The 19,877-nt window shown below is 42.1% G+C and overlaps 1 long non-coding RNA gene across 3 annotated transcripts in view; it reads left to right on the top strand.

Annotated features, from left to right (window-relative positions):
* Positions 1 to 19,877, top strand: part of LOC112058734 (uncharacterized) — a 467,231-nt gene that overhangs the window by 324,022 nt on the left and 123,332 nt on the right. For 2 of the 3 annotated variants that reach the window (XR_010601232.1, XR_010601231.1), the window contains one exon: positions 3,082 to 3,129. This is a non-coding gene — a long non-coding RNA (uncharacterized LOC112058734). Of the gene's footprint in view, positions 1 to 3,081; positions 3,130 to 5,158; positions 6,890 to 19,877 lie in introns of those variants that run through there. The other variant, XR_010601233.1, reaches the window with a different exon arrangement.

Below are 19,877 nucleotides of genomic sequence, written 5' to 3'. Positions count from 1 at the left end.
TCCCAGTCCTTATTCAAACCGGAGTTGATTGTGTCTAGTTTGCATATCAATTCTAGCTCTGCAGTCTCTCTTTGGAGTCTGTTTTTGAAGTTTTTCTGTTGTAATATAGCCACCCGCAGGTCTGTCACTGAATGACCAGACAGGTTAAAGTGTTCTCCCACTGGTTTTTGAGTATTTTGATTCCTGATGTCAGATTTGTGTCCATTAATTCTTTTGCGTAGAGACTGTCCGGTTTGGCCAATGTACATGGCAGGGGGGCATTGCTGGCACATGATGGCATATATCACATTGGTAGATGTGCAGGTGAACGAGCACATCTACCAATGTGATATATGCCATCATGTGTGATTTTGTCCTCACCCACAACTATTTCACATTTGGGGACAATATATACCTTCAAGTCAGCGGCACTGCTATGGGTACCCGCATGGCCCCACAATATGCCAACATTTTTATGGCTGACTTAGAACAACGCTTCCTTAGCTCTCGTCCCCTAACGCCCCTACTCTACTTGCGCTACATTGATGACATCTTCATCATCTGGACCCATGGAAAAGAAGCCCTTGAGGAATTTCACCATGATTTCAATAATTTCCATCCCACCATCTCCCCTTGTAAGTACTCTCACACTTCTTATCACACTGTCTGTACTCGGCTAGCTTGATTATCACTTCAAAAGTTTTTTTTCTCTTAATTAATTGGCCTCTCAGAGTTGGTAAGACAACTCCCACCTGTTTATGCTCTCTGTATGTGTGGATATATATCTCCTCATTATATGTTCCATTCCATATGCATCCGAAGAAGTGGGCTGTAGTCCACGAAAGCTTATGCTCTAATAAATTTGTTAGTCTCTAAGGTGCCACAAGTACTCCTGTTCTTCTATTTGCAAGACTGAGATCTGGATTTAGGTCTGAGTTTTGAAAATCCTCTTATGTATTTATGTTATTTGAATCTGGACTTTTGATTCAGGCCTTTCTCTCCTTCTCATATGTAGAAGGAAATTAGACCACATTGTTTCATTAGTATTAAGTGATGTGGCAGGCAGGCAGAGTTTTATAAACAGATCTTTATTAAACGCTGAATGGCCAGTGTTAGACAATGACGTTCTGTGGTTTAAGAGACAGCAGCTTGGCCTTTGCTTGCTTTTCTGAGCCCTGGTGTCACACTGAATTAGATCTCTTCTTTCTCCAGTCCCATTCATTATAATATAGATGTCACCCTATCATCAGACATCCATTCATTTCACAGTCCAGTTCAAAATCATGAATCTTTTCTCTCCTAATGCCTCCCTGCTCCATCCAGTTCTTTAAAGTGGCCTTTTCTTTGTCCCACCACACCTATCTCACCACTGTTGCTGAGAGATCCTTCTCCTCTGCAGTTCCTGCCATCTGGAACACATTTCCTCTAGCCTCATTGACTCTCCAACTCATTTCATTTCCCTCCTGGTTAGCAAAGTGATGACTTGCCATAAGTGACATTTCAGTGCCATTAGGGAAGTGGGGGTCAGAGAAGTAGGGTCTCTGGGTTCCTGGGGAAAGTGTGATGTGGAAGGCAGTTAGGGAGTACATATTGGGTTCCACCTTGTACTAGGGCAAATATAGCGTTAGCAGCTCAAGCATCAATAGCACTCACCCAAGCGATAGTACACCTGGCATGCTACTGGAGCCTGTGTCAAGACACTACCACAGTTCTCCAGCCCCCATCAGGGCCTGACATTTACACAGGCATCAACATCCTATTCATTTCTTTCTATCTCTCTCAATACCTTTCATGTCATCTCCTTTACATGAAACATCCTCCCAGTACTTTAGCCCCCTTTGCCCTCCTCTTCCTCCCCCACATGCATTCCAATCCATCCTGATCCACACTCCTTCCAGAGGGTCCACAAACAGAAAAAAGAAAAATAAACAATGATCATTTAAGGGAGCAGATGCCTCAGGTTCTTCCCATGTGTGTTGTCTTATTTGTACATCTTTTTAAACTGTCTTTATATTTGTGTCTTGTATAGCACTGAGCATACTGTCAATATTTACCAAATAATACTAACTAACAATCATCCCAAACATGCCTAAACTATGGGAAGAAGAGGCTCTTTGTGACCTACTATAAAAGAAGTCTTCAAATTAAGGAGAAGAATGAACACAGTTGATGATTTCATACTTATTTTGATGACAAGATAACTAATGGCTTTAGTTTTTCCCGGTGATTTTAATTTTTAGTGGTGAAATTCTGGACCCACTAAACTCAATGCAAAACTCCCATTGACTTCAATAGGGTCAAGATGTCACCCTTGATGTGTACTAACCTTTTACTACTTGCTGTGTCTTCATCAGCCCCACAATTTCTTCCTATGCTTCTTATCATAATAATGACCCTAAACAATATCTCAGACAGAGTCTGTATAAAGTTTTTAACACATGGAAAAAGAAGGGTGTTTTGTTTTAATTGAAGTCAATGGGAGTTGTGAGATTCCTCAGCAACTTACAGGATTTAGCCCCCTAATTAAGCACACTAATTAAATAACAAAATAATAATGACAAAATGATCCTCAAGGACTCAAATAAATGAGTAATTAGAGAACTTAAGAATATCCTCTTTCAACCTTCTCCAACCCACTCCTTAGGGCAAAAACCTGCTTCCCACTTCAGATATGTTTCCTGATACTCTCTCTGTCTTTGCATCTGCTTGAATAGGTTAGGTTATTCAACATTTTATATATTTGACTTTCCACGCTCAATTCACGTTGTGTTCTCTTAAAAGCCCTTAGAATGTCTCATAAGCCGGTGCCTCTGCTCCTGCTGCGTCCATTTATCCCTAAATTTGCTGGAGCAACTTCAGCCTTGGGCAATTAGTAGTACGAAAATCTTGATAAAAGTACTGCTCCTGCCCCCCATTGAAGGGGTTTTGATTTTTAGTCCAATGAGAGAAAGATCAGGCCTGAAGTCCATCAGTTCATTTTACTTCGGGTCACACTGGGAACAGAAAAACTTCCACTGGCTTTTGGAAAGAAATGTAAGCATTTGTAAATAATGTTACCAAATCCCAAGGTTCTTGTTGAGTTTTTACTCTGTTCTCACTTAGGCAAGAAATCCAGCCAAGTCAACGAGAGCTCTTCCTGCTTCCAAATGGGTAAGAAATACCATAAACATTTTCTCTGGGTATTTATTATTGATTATTGCTCTTATTATTTAATATTCAAAATGCAGGCATGCCCAAAGATCCTAATCAGGATGACGTGCTTGTTTGGTAGGCTCGGCACAAACACGTAAAAGCTCCCAGAAGGATAATGCCTCTGGGTATTCCCATTGTTATGGATCCCCTTAAAGCTGCTGTCCCCCGTAAAGGGCCCCAATTCAGCAAGGAACTTAAGCCCATCTATAATTTTAAGTGCCTGAGTGGTCCCTCACATGCCTAACAAGTAGATCCATTGCAGTCAATGAGACTAATCATGTGCTTAATTTAGGCACATGCTAAATACCTTGCTGAAGCCAAAGTGAGCAGCGGCTTAAACAGCTGTAATATAGTCCAAACATCAGCAAAGCAAAAAGGCTTTTTTATAGTTCATTATCGATTCTGTTAAGGTTTATTATTTACCACCTAAGTAATATCCATCAGTGAAAATATTTTAAAAAAAATAAATACATAATGAGAACAGGGCTGCCCTATGATATGGATGTTAGCAGCACTTAGAAAGGAAAGAGCTCTCTCAGTCACTGTTCAATTTGTCTTTCATGAGTTATGAATCTTTCTTCCACTGATGGTAGAAACATTCCTACCTGGGTATATAGCCTCATTAGGTATTTCTCTCCATATCTATGCATTTACTTTCCACTTTTTGTGTCAATGATGATAAAACAAATGTTTATAAAAGCACAGGATCTAAGAATATTTTCTTGGCCTTTCATAAGTAGTTTGCAGAGTATGAGTTCGGTAGACTGATTGCTGTGCTCATCAGGTATACAATATACAGTGCGTAGCAGCTCTTTTTGCTCTTATCTGTAATGTTATTTTGTGGCTAGGATTGTTTTCATCAGGATTGCCAGCAGATAGCTGATTTCAAAGTTTTCCTTTCTCTCCTCTCATGCATTACATCATGTCACATTATCTCATCTAACAAGCCAGCATAATGTCTGATAACACTGTGTATTTAACTTATGGAAAAGCTTTTATCCTGGGCTGGAAAGCTGCTATCAACTTTGATACTATCTGACTCCAAATTTTGGGCAGATGGAAGCACAAATGGGGTGTCAGTGAGAAGAAGGGAATTCTTAACACTTAGCAGCAACCTCTACATCTGTGCTATTTCTTTAAAAAAAAGAACATATTGTACAGCTAAGGAGGAAATCATTATACTGATCTGAATAATAGAAGATTAAGAGGCCTATATCCAGTACTGTGAAATCTTCAGATGGTTGAAGGGGGAAAATAAGTATTGTAGATTAAAGCATCATGTGCAATGTTCTGAATTACCTGTGGGAGATCTGAGTACCTGCAAACATAACCCACTTATCTCCCTAGAAACCCAAGACGAAAATATTGCATAGCAGGAATGTTAAAATGTAAAGAACATAAGTCTTTTTTTTTAAACCACTAAAGTAGGAAAAGAATAGAATTAGTACCCAACAAACGTCAACAAAACCACAACCATTTTAACCACAGGTCTTTGTAAACTGCAGCGTTTTGAATTTCCTAGTTGTGTCCACATGCTGCTTTCTAGTGAGAATAGGTAAAAAATAAAATCCTCAAGCCTATGCTATTTCAAATGATACTGCACACCATGAGGCGATGTACCACCTTGTTAAATATGTGTTGTGCCATGACACATTCTGACCCAGGACAGACTTTTTCTTCTTCTTCTTTCTTTTTTGTTGCACCTGGACTTATTCAAATCTCCAACCCCTTTTCATACAGTCTGTTCAGTACCTTTAACTAGATTTACTTGCCTTGTCTCCCATTGTAGCCCCTTACCACGGAGTATTAGTTTTATGGTTCATAACTATATATAGATAGAGCTACAGATATATATGTATTTTGTGACACCGTTGCTCAGGCAAAATGGTATTTTAATCAACCTTGAATAACTGAGGACAAAAGCAGAATCCATTGACCCTTGACTTACAACCTTTCGGAAAGTGACTTTGCCTTATTTCCTTCAAAGTTTCTAAGCAAAAGAAAGAACAACAGCAGGATTTTTCAGCCACACACTCGTTCATTGGCAAAGGAATACATGAAGGTCATTGAAAAGCTCGAATGGAAGAAATTCTTCTCGAGTGAAGCATCTGATTCTGTAGGAGTTTTGTCCTTGGTTGGTTTAAATGTGATGCTGCAGAGTGAGGCTTGGAGTTCAAAGCAAGACAGAGACAAAGCTGACTAAAATAGAACATCTGCAACCTCTCCTTAAGGGATTTGCTAATATTTATCTGTCTCTCTCTCTCTCTTTTGTTGTTGTCGTTGTTGATGAAAATAGTGATGTCTGTTGAGGAAAATCTATACAAGCAGATTCACATCCCTTGGGTATGCGGGGGCTTTTGTTCTTTACACAGGCACCTTCAGGAAAAATCAGAATAGAATTCCAAATGCTAAGTATTTAAGTGATTATTTGAATTGTCCTCAATATCATACAATATTTCCATAGCTTACTTGAAGAATTGTTACACTAGCACCACAGGAAACAGCCTAAAAGGGAAATGTTACTTTGTCATACAAGAGATGTTGTCTGGTATGGCTGTACTTTAAAATAAATTAATACATAAGCAATACTTAAAAGAAGTGAAATGATTCCAATCTGAACAAAATGTCATGGTTGTTCCCAGAAGTATCACAACATAGGAACATGGGAAAATGAGATAAAACTCTGCTGAAAATGGGTATGTCCCTTGATAGCTTTAGTCAGCTATGGCAGGAAAAACAAAGACATTTCTCACTGTGCAATAGCAGTGTATACTGGGCAGGAATAAAGGAATACATTTAGGGAAGTCACACTGACATAATAATATAATGCAAATTTCCATTTGCTCTAGTGAAACCATGAAAACCCTCCCTAATCTACAGCAGTTTTAGTTACTCTTTTAATAGTGCTTATTGCCAGTTTGCCTGCTTTTTGATATGTAAAAGAGTGTTTCGATAGAATATTGCAATTGAAAATGTATGAGCACAGTTTAGAGAGAGTGACCTATGGTCAGGCTCTTCTACTGGGGGCATCTTTTTTTTTTTTTTTTGGAAAGTTCTGTAATAAAAGGTGGTTCAGTTTGAAATGCTGTCTGTTTAATGGTTGTGAATAGTAAAGTATTTCAATAGAGAAGGAGCAGTAAGTAAACAAATTAGTAAATTCAGGTCCGACATTGTGCGATGAGCCATAATTTTGGGAATGGGTCCAGTGATACCAATCTGCAGAAGAAACAATAGGACCTTTAGAAGCTTATTAATTTGTGATCATGCTTCCTGCAATCCAAATGAAGTAAAACAATGTGGCTTTGGAGCTATGGGCCCCATACTGAACCGTTATAAAAACTGAACTGAAAATGAACTGAAATAAAAACATGGATCCAAGCATGTCAAAACGTCAGGACAGTTTGAATCTAAATCTAGATTTGAATCCAGATCTGAGATTTGCAGTTGGTCTCTTGTTAAAATCAAACAAGTCAAAAATATGGATTTGATTCTTCCATCAAATTTTGGGACAGTTTAAATCTGAATCCAAACTTTGTAGTTTAGCCTCAAACCTAAATAGTACAGAGGTGTTATGATCTAGTGGTCTATGATCCAGGAACATCTGAATTTTAATGGCAGCTCTAATATTAACTCCTTCTATGACCTTGGGCAAGTAACCTGACCTCTCCGCCTACCCCATCTCTTAAATTGGGATAACGATTTCTACCTTCCTTGCAGGAGGGGTTTGTGAGAATTAATCATTTAATGCTTGTAAAGTGCTTTGAGGATGAAAAATGCTAAGTGCTAAGTATTATTATTACTGTATATATCATGGATAAGTTCTTGAAATAAAGTCACATTGTCCTTTTCCCTCTGTTCTGACAGACAATCAGAGAAGCCATGAGGGGAGAAAGAGCCAAGAAGTGCAGAAATGGGAAAGCTGTGGGGCAGAGCAAGTACTGGGGGCTGAGGTGCATTTTCTTGGTGCTTCTAAGAGAAAGAGCAGCCGAAACAGAGGGAAAAGAGCAGCAGAATATTAAAATTCTCACAAGAGGAAGAACTGATAGAACTATTCTTGAATCCTCCTCCAACAGGTCCTCTGAGAAAGAGTAAAGGATTAATAGCACAGTTGAGAAGATGGGTCCAGGTCAAGGGTTGAGGGACAGGTTGCTCATAGACAGTTGAAGCCTGGCTGAATAAGGAGGCATGTTGAACCTGAGGGAAACCAAACTAATGAGAAGTTGCTGAGCTGGTACCAAGAGTTTAGACCTTTGTTGTGAGGACTGACTCCTGAACCCCCCCCCCCCACCTCCATCCTGAGCACCAAATGTGAACTCCTGCACCCCCTGCATTCCCACCTGCACCCCTCGCACCAAACAGGAGTTGCCCCAGGTAAGAGCTCCACACCCCAACCTCATGCCCCAACCCTGAGCTCCCTCCCTCACCCTAGCTCCTGGCCAGACCCCGCACCCCAACGTTTTTTACAATATTTGGAAAGATCATTAAGTGGTCCATCGAGACCCTCTGCAATTTTAAAGTGGTCTCTGGAAAAATAGGTTAGACTACAAGAACAATCAAGGTACCTCACTTTATTTTCATTTACTTGCTATTACTTATAGGAGGAGGATGAACTAAAAAAAGAATGAAAAACGGGGGCGAGGGGAGATAAGAGAGAATGTTCTTTTTCTTGGTTGGGTCCCAAGGAGGGGCCCCAAAAATGAAGCTGAGCACAGGGCTGGGGGGCCCCCACTAACTCTAAATCCACCACTGGCTGTCACCTGGGCTGGGGATAGTGTGTCAGCTGATCCCCACAGTCTCCAACCTACTGGGCAGTACAGCAGACATGGCCCTGCCCATTAGCTCCTCTCCACTCCCTAGCCACCCCACCCCTTGCTTCCCACTGCTTAAGGCTTAGCCCTCTCACTTTTAAAAATGAATGCTTGCCCCATCCCTCCCCCACTCAGGTCCTTTCGTACCCCTGTTGCCAGGTATCCAGTTTTAGACTGGAAATGCCAGTAGAAAATGGGACCTGGGTGTCCGGTTAGCAGTGCTGACTGGAAACTAAAAGTCCGGTTATAGAAGTAACCACATTACCCTCCGCTCCTCCCACTCCCAACACCCACCCCAGAGGGCTGGAAGAGAACCTGTTCTGCTGCTGTTGGATGTCACGGAGTGTGGGGGAGTCAGGGTCCTGCACCCCCCCTCTTCCTGTGATTCACTGTGACTCTCAGCCAGCCAGTAAAACAGAAGGTTTATTAGATAACAGGAACACAGTCAAAGCAGAGCTTGTAGGTATGGAAAATGGGACCCCTCAGTCAGGTCCATCTTGTGGGGTAGGGAGCCCAGACACCAGACACCTCCTTCCATTTCCCCAGCCAGCTCCAAACTGCAACCCCCTCCAGCCCCTCCTCTGTTCTTTGTCTCTTTCCCCAGGCCAGGAGGCCACCTGATCTCTTTGTTCTCCAACACCTTCAGTTGGCACTTTGCAGGGGAGGGGCCCAGGCCATCAGTTGCCAGGAGACAGTGTGTCAGCCATTCTCTGTGCAGACAGTATCACACCTGTCCTCTATGGCTCTGCAACAATCACACAGCCTTATCCCACCACCTAGATACTTAAGAAATGCATGGGGAAACTGAGGCACCCACATGTTATTCAGAGAAAACATTAAGAACATTCCCACTTTGTCACACTGAAGGAGGGGTAGCTCAATGCAGAGAGAGACTAAGAGAATGGGCTAGAACCAGGAAGAAAGTATGTACCTGCTCTATGTGGGCAGGTGCGGGGGGGGGGATCCTGTTTACCCCCTTCCCAGCTCTGCTGTGCTTGCAGTTTACCCCTGGCTCCTCTCTTGCTCTAGGGACCAACCCTAGCTCCCGTCCCACTGTGCTTTTGCCCCCGGCCAATTTTACAATCATTCTCCAGGGGGGCCACAAATATGTTTGGAGCTGGGCCCGCAAAAAGTTAATCCGGCCCTGGTCCCCCCATCCTCAGTTCCTTCTTGCCACCAGTGATGGTGCATGGAACGCTTGTTCCTCTTACTAGCATTGCTTAGGCTTCGTTTGTATGAACTAGAGTTCTTGTAAAGTTAGTGTACATAGTTAGTAACTGAGTTAGTTAGCCCTTAGCAGTAGTTAGAGTTTTGTTAGTCCCGTCAGGGACTTAGCCGGGTGACAGGGCATGCCCCAGTCCCCAGACTTTAAGCCCTGCAATCGCAGCAAACGCCCCATGCCTGTGAGCAAAAGGCATAGTCGCTGTCTCAGGTGCCTCGGTGAAGGGCACATAAGTGATAAGAGTTGAATCTGCAAGTCCTTTAAACCTAGGACTAAGAAAGAGCGTGAGATCAGACTCGAAGCCATTGCCGAGCCAGCACCGGTCCCCGTCCACGGCCCTGGCCAAGAAGTCAAAAGCCGATAGGGGACGGTCTCCTACTTCCCACAAGGGGAAGGACAGGGCTGGAGGCGAGCTAAGACCCATGCCGGGTGGCTCATCTCCCCCATCAGGAAGTTGGGTCTCAACTCATGTTGAGCAATGCAGCCCACCCGTTCCTTGCCTGGAAGCCCGGACATAGAGGCGGGCCTTCATTAGGTGCCATCGATGCCTGAAGTGCTCCAAGCTGTGCAGGAGATCCTGACACTCCCGGTGCCACCCACACCAGTCCCGGTGATGCCCAGACCTCAGGACAAGCCTACCTTGGGAGCTTTTCATCTGCCCTCACCCCAGTGGTGCTGCTACCCATTACGGGGGATGTCCTGCCACGGTTCACCCGCTAAAAGCCATCATGCCTCGGAGTTAGGGAGGCAGACATAGCGGAGCCCTCTAGGTTATTGGACCTTGGGCACTGGCAGCGGGATTTGAGGTGGACCTCGCCGGTTACCTGGCACAGAACCATGGAGGCATGCACTTCCCAGAAGGAACGTTGGGACCAGCCCTTCGCGTCACTGGAACGCCATTACAGATCCCGGGAATGATCGGAGGACTGGAGCTGTGGGCCCCGCCAACGATCCCGGAGACGGGTGTCACTGTATTCGGGGAGATCCCCCCGGGCACCCAGCCTGGGATACCTCCAGGTCCCACTCTTTGTCACCAGTCTTGAAGCGCAAGCCATGGATCACCAGTCTCCCGTCCCGGGTTTGCCGATCACTGCTGGTCACCGAGGTCCCCATGGAGGTGCACATCCTGCTTGGACCGGTCCTCCTCTAGACACGACCGCGATTATTGCCAGGCATGGGGTTGCTTCTCCAGTGGATCTGGGTCACCGGGTAGCAATCACTCTGAATATGGCTCCGGTGAGGAGCAAGGCTCCACATCAGTAGGGCAGTCTCCCAGACCTTTGGTACTGCCTGCATCGTCGATACCGAAACCTTCCCCGTGGCCCCAGGCCCAGTGGTACCCTTGGAACTCATGGGGGTTCACCCAGCCCTCCCAGCCTGCCCGCTCGGTGTTGGGAGCTTTGGACAGGCCTGTTGCCTGGATGACCCAACTCCCTCCGGTGCTTGAGGCCCCAGGAGTTAAGACCCTGCAAGTCCATGTGGACCAAGGAGAACAGCCAACTGGACCACCAGTGGGTGTTGTGGAATCCATGGTACCCACCTTCTCCTCCTTATCACTGGATGAAGCCATCATGGAGCCCCCTCACCCAGTTCCTCAGGATGACACTGAGGCGCATCAGGAGCTGTTGAAGAGGGTCACGTCCAGCCTTGGCCTGCAGGCGGAGGAGTTGGAGAAGCAAGTGGACTCCCTGTTTGATGTCCTCTCCTCCACCGCTAGGGTGGCCCTTCCCCTTCATGAAGGGGTATTGAAGATATCCAGAGCCTTGTGGCAAACCCCCTCTTCTCTGCCCCCCATTTCTAAATGGGCAGACTAAGGGACACGAATATCTTTACTCTCATCCTGCCCCAAATTCCCTGGTGGTCGAGGCATTTAACCACAGGGAACGCCAGGGGCAACCCATAGTTACCCCCAAAAATAAAGACCCCAGGAGACTAGACTTGTTTGGATGAAAAATGTATTCCTCGTCTAGCTTACAGTTGAGGGTGGCTAACCACCAGGCCCTCCTTGGACGCTATGACTTTAATACGTGGCTGACCGTGGTCAAGTTTGAGAATGCCCTCCCGGAAGGTTCCTGTAAAGAATTCCGGGCGATCCTCGATGAGGGCACAGCTGCTGCCAAGGCAGCCCTTCAAGCGGCATCTGACACTGAAGACTCCACTGCCCGCACCCTGGCATCCGCCATCTCCATGCGGTGAGCGTCCTGGCTGCTCCTCTACGGGTTGTCCTCTGAGGCTCAGCAGTCGATTCAGGACCTCCCCTTCGATGGCCAGGCCCTGTTTGCGGAGCAGACAGACAACAAATTACATGGGCTGAAGGACTCCCAAAACACCCTAAAAACTCTGGGTCTCTACATTCCGGATCCAGCATGTAAGCGGTTCAAACCACAACTTCCCCAGGGGCAAGGGAGCCAGCCCTGGCAGGACCCGCCACACAAAAACCCGCAGGGCTATAGACGGTGCACGAGACACCTGCCCCCACCCTCTGCCCAGTCGGGCTCGACCCGCTCCGAGCAAGGAGCTAAAACGTCATTTTGAGGGTATACCTGAGGGCGACCTACCAGTCTATTTCCTGGATCTGATTTTCCCAATTTTTTGCAGTCCCGGCATGGTCGGCGATAACTTCAGACTGCTGGGTCCTCAGTATGGTGGCGCATGAATGAGATGTAATGGAGATGTTTATTTCTCAAGGAATATTTGTTATACCTCGCTGAGTGACACGAACTATTTTGACTTGCTAAAGGTTGAGAGAGAAATTGCTGAGTCTTAGTAACTAATTGGGTGGGCCTTTTGCTGTATTCTAAGAGATACCCTCGCAGTCATAACATAGAATGGGTGTTTCTGTTGATGACTTACAAGATTAAAATGAAATCTGACTTAATGTGAAAAATATTATATATATATGATGCTAACAATGTTCTAGGTGTTTGAAAGGCATGAGGATAAAGGTTGTACGTATGCTCTTTGGGGGAAAGAGCTATCTTTTACTTATGCATTTGTACAGTCTAGCTGTCTTGAACCATGCCTGGGGCTCCTAAGTGCTACCACAGTACAAAATAATAAATAAAAGATCCTGACTCTGCTCCTCATTTACACCACTTTCATCTCACTTATGACACTTGTCAGACAATAGAATTACTCCACTAGCGTTACTCAGAAACAAATCCAAGGTCTCTATCCCAAATAGCTTACAGTCTACTCTGCAGAAAGAGACTGTTTCTCACTGCAGTAAGGGTACAATAAATTGCTGTAACAAATCTTCGGGAATCTGAACAAGTCAATTTCAAACTGCAGGCTGCATGTAGAACCCAAGAGAAAAGTGAGAGAGGAAAACCTTAACAAATGAGAAGGGTTGGTTTAAAATGGTAGGAAAATGTTAGGGAAAATATAGTGTTCCTCCTGCAGCATCCCTACTAAGAAAAATATTGCCTTTCTCTTCACCTAAATATATATAGTTCCATTACGGTAGTACAGTAAGTTAGCAGAGATGGTTTATGTGAGGATGATTTAGGGTTAATGAGATTTTGTCAGGGTTTTTTAAATTGATCGTTTTGTAAGGGGAGGGGTTAATAGAAAAATCAATGTTTTAAACTTACTGTTTCTTAAGATGTTGGTTACCATTCAAAGACTTATTACATCTTTGCTCTTAGGTACACTGCAAACTCTTACAGGCCATTGCAAAAGCAAACACATGTAATTTATGGGCACTCTCAATTGTAATAATGTCTTGCTTGCATTCCATTTAATTTTAAAAAGACATTTAAGCATTTTTGTCCTCCAACTACACCAAGGCCATCCAAACATTGCTCATCCAGGGGTCACATTAGCTGCTGATAGCTGCTCCTGTAAGTGAACAGGGCACTCTGAATGACTCAGCACCAGAAGTGTACTAGTTCAGGGCTTGATTCTGTGAGTCTTACCCTCATTGACTGGGAAGGAAGGGCTGCAGACTCAAGCCTGCAATGAGGCAATCTGAGCTTCATATCAATGCTTCTCCTTTGGCTGCTGGCAGCATATCGAATAATGTTGTGGATTTTTGTGTCGTGTTAACACATTATGATCAAAGTTGGGTGACTTTGTTTATGATTATGTTCAAAGTTGGGTGACTAAAGTTACATTCCTAAACCCACAGTAAGGCACCTAAATCAGTAGTCTGATGCTGAGGGATGCTGTATGTTCAGCAGCTCCATTTGATTCCAAGTTTCACAGTTTTGCACTCTGCTGCCATAAATGATCAAAGAAAAGTTCCTTTTGGGACTTGTAGATCAAGATTTTTTTTAAAAAATGCCTAAAGTTAGTGTTCTTAGTGTGCATTTAGGCACCTGGCTAAGTGCTTTAATTTTTGAAAGTACTGAGCACACAGCAGCTCTCATTAACTTTGTAAAATCAGGCTACTTACTTAGGTGTCTAAGTGCAGACGCAGAAGCCCAAGTTTCGGCACCACTGTCTGATCAATGAACCTGCATATAGGCCACAATATAGGCTGCAGTAATAACTAGGACATGTTTTACAAGTAGTATATTACAATATGGGATTTTTGCAAAATGTGAGGGATCCTGGGATTTCAATCATGCATCCAGGGAATAATACACTTATCAGAAACTAAGATATTAGTTAATGTTTGTGTGGCACTTTGAAAAAGTTCACTATGTAAGTGTTTATTATTGTTATGTGCCTAAGCTGCAAAGTTTGAATCTGGAACTTCCCTTGAGTTCTGGATGTTCACTTCTGGAGGGTTGGTTGGACACATTGTATCTTCTTGTTGTTGTTGTTAACAATAAATAATAATATCTAGCTCTTGTATAGTGCTTTTCAACCGATCACATCACAATGTTAGGATCCATGTTCCGGTCAGATCTAATATCTCTTAAGACTGGAGGTGCTCACCTCCACAGTATTTGATTTAGGTCTATTTCTAATTATAAATGAAAATTTAATCATGGTGAACTGAGATTTTCAGAAGTGCTGAGTACTGGCCTAACTGCTGCAATGAAGCCAATCACATTTTACTATTAAATTAAATGGTAGCAATGAGAGGCCAACATTGAGGATTTTTAATTGTCAAACCCTTGAACTATAGCTAAGGTAGAAGACTAGAAAACATAAAAATACAGTTCACTATTATCAATTTCTACCCTACTACTATACTATACTATAGAAAATTCACTAATGTAATACAGATACTCCATTTGGACTACAGTTTAAAATTTCCAAGGCAGATCTTGTATATGTCTTAACTTAATTACATAGAAATTCCCAAACCAGAAAACCTTGGTGTCATAAATCAATTGAAGTTGTTGAATGACAACAATGTATTTAACTATCTCATCATTTACAAAACCCAAGCGCTTAAAAGCAAGGACATGAAGACTAAAGTACATCATAAATCTTACACTGTCCATGTAAAAACAAATGATTTTTATCAAATAATGCATATTTCAGCACAAAAAACCCCCACCTTCACTCTGTGCTGGCTTCTCTGAAATATGGAAACATGCCTACTGCTACATCCTTCTGTGGGATGCAGTTTACTCCCCCTGTATATTGGATCTACATCTCAAGCTAGAGCATATGGTGAGGTGGGCCCATAGCCTACCTCCTCGCTGCTTCTCCCTGACCCCTTTGGGATGCTGTTTGCCCCAGTAGATTAGATGTGAAGCTGGCCTTGGTCTTCTTGGAGCACAAGGACTGAAATTCTTCCTGATCCTTAGGTGGGGGCTTTCTATGCTGTCCCTGTGTTCTGTGAACACACACACACACACACTGTTAAGGCTGTATTCCCACTTTGAACTTTAGGGTACAAATGTAGGAGCCTGCATGAAAACTTTTAAGCTTAACTACCAGCTTAGCTTTGGTTTTGCTGCCACCATTTTTTTCCTGGGAAGCCTTGAGAAATATTTCACCAATTTTTTGGTGAATACAGATCCAAACCCCTTGTATCTAAAACAAGGAGAAATTAACCATTTCCCCTTCTTTTTTCCACCAACTTTTGGTGAATACAGATTCAACCCCCTTGGATCTAAAACAAGGAAAAATTAATTAGGTTCTTTAAAAGAAGGCTTTTAATTAAAGAAAAAGGTAAAAATTATTTTTGTAAAATTAGTATGGAAATTAACCTTACAGGGTAATTAAACTTAAAGAGCTTAGAGGACTCCCCTTTAGTTTTAGGTTCAAAGTACAGCAAACAAAGATAAACACTTTAGTAAAAGGTACATTTACAAGTTGAGAAAACAAAGGAAAACTAACACGCCTTGCCTGGCTATTTACTTACAAGTTTGAAATAGGAGAGACTTGTTTAGAAAGATGTGGAGAACCTGGATTGATGTTTGGTCCCTCTCAGTCCCGAGAGCGAACACCCTCACAAACAAAGAACACAAACAAAAACCTTCCTCCCCCCCCCAAGATTTGAAAGTATCTTGTCCCCTTATTGGTTCTTTAGGTCAGATGCCAGCCAGGTTACCTGAGCTTTTTAACCCTTTACAGGGAAAAGGATTTTGGAGTCTTTGGCCAGGAGGGATTTTATAGTACTGTACACAGGACAGCTGTTACCCTTCCCTTTATAGTTATGACACACACACACACACACACACACACACACACACACGTCATACATTATCTTGCCCAATAATAGCCCTAATAAAACAAGTGCATGATTGTTTACAAAGATATTTTACCTTAATCCAGTCATAATAACAAAAGGATTCCGCAAGAAGCCTGCCAGCCACCACTGACAATAGTTAATATGAGCTTTGTTAGTAACAGTTCATCAAAAACTGCACTCCATATTTAGTCTTATTGGCCACAGTCTTGCTCCCATTGAAGTCAATGGCCAAACTCTCATGGGAACAAAACTGGGCAAATTGAATTCAGTGGGATTTTTGCCAGAGTGAAGACTGGGTGAGAACTGTAGACTTAGGCCCAAAATGTCTGCAGGAAATTTACAGTAAAAGTTAAGCAGATACTTCTGATGGAAATCTGATTGCATATCATACCAGAAATGTCACCGAGACATGTAGTCACTTGGCATCATATGCTTCACACCAAATAAAAATACAAGTGTTTTTGTGCAGTGGTTTGCACAATGGCGTCCTGGTCCATGGCACTCTTAGGCACTATGATAATACAAGAAAATAATAATAATTTGCAGAAAGTGAGGTATCTGCTGCCTAGCAACAAGTCCTTGTTGATTTCAGGCTGCCTCCAGAAGTATGCCATTCTGCAAGACAGCAGAAGCTGCATAGCCTGGGGATAAAGGATCTATTTCTTAAAATGTATGATACTCAGTTGCAGGGCAGCTCTGTTCTTCTCCCCAGAATTTGGTATCAAATGGCAGAAACAAAGGTCCCATTTGCTTTCTTCTTAGCACACCAAATTCTGTTACCCTTACTCATGGTGAGTAGTACCTTTACTCCACTGATATTCCATTTGTGGAATAAGGTACTACTATGTGCTAGATTCCTGCCCTATATAAAGGAATTAAGAGCCTTACTCAGCATGAATAAAAAAGGTACAGAATCAGTCCCCAGTGTAATATCTTCTGTGTATCACATTCAGACTAGGTTATGAATGTATTTGTAACATCATGGATAATTCAGTTACATGAAATTGAATCAGTCATCTATGAGATACAAACTTTGTAATAACTTAATGATCTCTTTATATCTCTGATTAATATATATGAGATTTTTGTCATCAAAATTGAATCAAACTTCATTTAAATTATATAAGTAAAATAAACAAATTCTTCTGTTTCTTTATATTAAATATGATCATGTAGTAAGGGCCTCTATAGTTTCATTTGATGGTAAAATGCAAGAAGTAGGAAGAGAAGCCGTAGAAGAGAGAAAATTCCAGGAGAAGATATTAGACAAGAGAAGTAATTAGATTGGAACTTCAATATATTCTTTAAAATCTGATCTCAAGCAAATGTATGTGGACATAATGCAAGAAGATGACCAGATATTAATGGGGACTCATTGGTATGGTAGCTTCCATTATGTGTCAACTTTGTGGCCTCATTGCTGAAAAAGTGGACACTAATGACTTGACAAAGATTGAGTGGATAAATATGTAGAATAGATTGTGTATCTGAAGAGGGAAATATGCTACTAAGAAAGTAGTGCTCTTCCTGAGCAAAAATCAAACCTGGTATGAGTTGAACTCTAACAGAAGTCTCTGGACTAGATCTTCTGATGGTCTAAAGTCTGGAGTAAGTTTCACGATGGTCAGAAAATGAGTGTAAATTGGTCAGAAAGTGGATGTAAGTGGCTGAGTAACATTATTTACCCTTATGCCGTTTTAGGTGGAGGTCATTTTCTGACTTCAGCAGAGTTGGTCCAGACTTACATAACGGTAAATAAGGATTAAATATGTCCTCATGATCCATGTGATCCATGCACTGCTCCCCGCTGACTGACTTAAATCCTGTTTATAGTGGAATCAATGGTGCTGAAGAGATGTAAATTGAGGGAAGAATTTGGCGCAGTCACTTTGCTCGGGAACCAAAGCTATCCATTAATGTTGAACAGCAAAATAATGCTTTAGTTCAACTGATGTGAAAATGTACAACTCATTCCTCTTTTGCATAAAGACATTGTCACATGATTAAAAAGTGAACCTCTATCATTTCAACAGTTCCTATAATCAAATAATAGTGTGTTCTCAAAGAACTGCTGGACACAGCAGCTCTGTTCGTCTTCCCAGCTGCTCCACTGCTCCTGCTTTCCGCCGGTGCTCTGATACTTTGGACTGAATGGCTCAGTAAAACAGGAGATCAGCAGGTATCCTTTCTTCACCATTGAACAAAATGTTCCTGGCAAACTGGGGCATTTGTAGAATAATGTAGCTGAATACACAATGGAGCTTGGTGGCTCAGAATATTACCGATGAGGTTTCATTCAATATAGATGGACACGTAAATCAAAACATGCAAGCAGCTAGACAATTTATCCTAGAAAATGTCTATAATTCTTTTTAAAAAGTGAGTTGTGCTTCTGTCAATGATTGATTTTTCAGCATTGCTTTTGTCTTGAAGAGAAATTATCACAGTCCACCCTTTTGCTGGGAACAGGTCAGTAATACATGTAACTGTAGAAAACCTTGATTTTTAGTGAAGTTTGCTAGTCCACTTAAGTCTTGTTAATGTTCAGTTGCTTTTTTATTTTTAAAGATCCTAGAGTCCTTAGCATTTCCCTCAGTCTCTTTCAACTCTCACATATTATACCCACTGTTTTCAGGACTGCTGGAAGATGAACAGTGATGTGCTGTGATCTCTGTATTTTGCTTGCCTGTTTCTATTAAGCTGTTCTGTTTTGGCAAACAGACAACTTTTGGCAAGGAAGAGCCACAAGAACCCTACCAGTTTAAAAAAAAAAGAGAGAGAGAGGGAGAGAGAGATTAAAACATATAAAATTTACATCTCTCTTGTTCCACATAATTGATACTTCAGTGTGTTCGTCAACAGGCTAGTGTGACTTGCAGTACTGAAAAAGGGAGATATCACTATCAGCGAGTTTTTGAAGTGGCTATGTACAGTACTGTAAGCAAACAGCATTACAGAGAGTGAGGCTTTTCCTCCACACAGGCATATTAGGAGACATGCGTCTTGGTCAACAGCTGATAATTGCTCACTGCTAACAGTCACTGTCCAGTGAAGTTGGAATTTGCCATCAGAGTAAAAGGTCTGGGGAGCTCTATGAAGATACTGAAAATCTTCACTTGAAGATCTCTCAGTTAGTACTGATCTCAATTGAACGCTCCATATTTGGGGGCCTTAATCAGTAGGGATTATTGAATATGAAGACCATCAGCTAGACTCAGGCATCCGCTCATTCCCTATATTAATCGAACTGGAAAATATTCAAAGATCAGATTGTCAAGAGTGCATGTCAAAATCTATCTATCTTAGGGCTTGGAGCTATGGCCCATCACTGCTGTGTCTGAACACTTCCCATATTAATTAGATTTCCATTGCAAGGTCCCTAGTGGATGTGAATTCATGGAGTCTTAAGCTCTTTTCCTTTCCCATTTTTAGAAAACTCTGCTTTGAGGTAGGGCTTTTTTCTTTTTCTTTCTCCTTGTTTTTAATTTGGGGATTAGAGTGGGATGGGAAGAGGAATATCTTTAGTATATGCCACTTTGTTTTGAAGAAAAAGCTTTATCAAAGAGGAAGTTCGTGCAGTGTCATCTGTCAGACTCTGGATTTGTCTGATTTCTTGTTTGTTTTGTTTTGTTTTTAGTTATTTAGGAAGAATTAACAGGTTTACAAATGGTTTGCTGTCAGAAAAAAAATCATTACCTCAGCAAGCTTTTGTTTAAATAGACATTGCACAAGACTATAGTCATAATTTAAGTGTGTTAGCATATTACAGAGTGAGTATCATTACATGGCATTTCTAGTATTTTTATTAAATAGAGGGAAATCTCTTATTACATGTGTTTAACAGTCCAAGCATGTCTGTCAAGTATTAATAGTTTTTTGCCGGTGAATGTACTTTGTCTAAGTATTGAATACAAGATAACTAAATATCTAAATATCTTTTTGTCCTCAATCTGTTTTACCACCCATATTTTTATGAACCATCCAAATGATCCTTTGGTAATCCTCCAGTCCTGGGGCTTCCTAGTGGAAATAGTCACACAAAAGAAAATTAATTCTTCATTTCTCATCTGCTAGTAGA

Source organism: Chrysemys picta, chromosome 5 (assembly GCF_011386835.1).
Source record: "Chrysemys picta bellii isolate R12L10 chromosome 5, ASM1138683v2, whole genome shotgun sequence".
Classification (NCBI taxonomy): Eukaryota; Metazoa; Chordata; order Testudines; family Emydidae; genus Chrysemys; species Chrysemys picta.
This window is presented reverse-complemented; position numbering and strand designations above follow the sequence as displayed.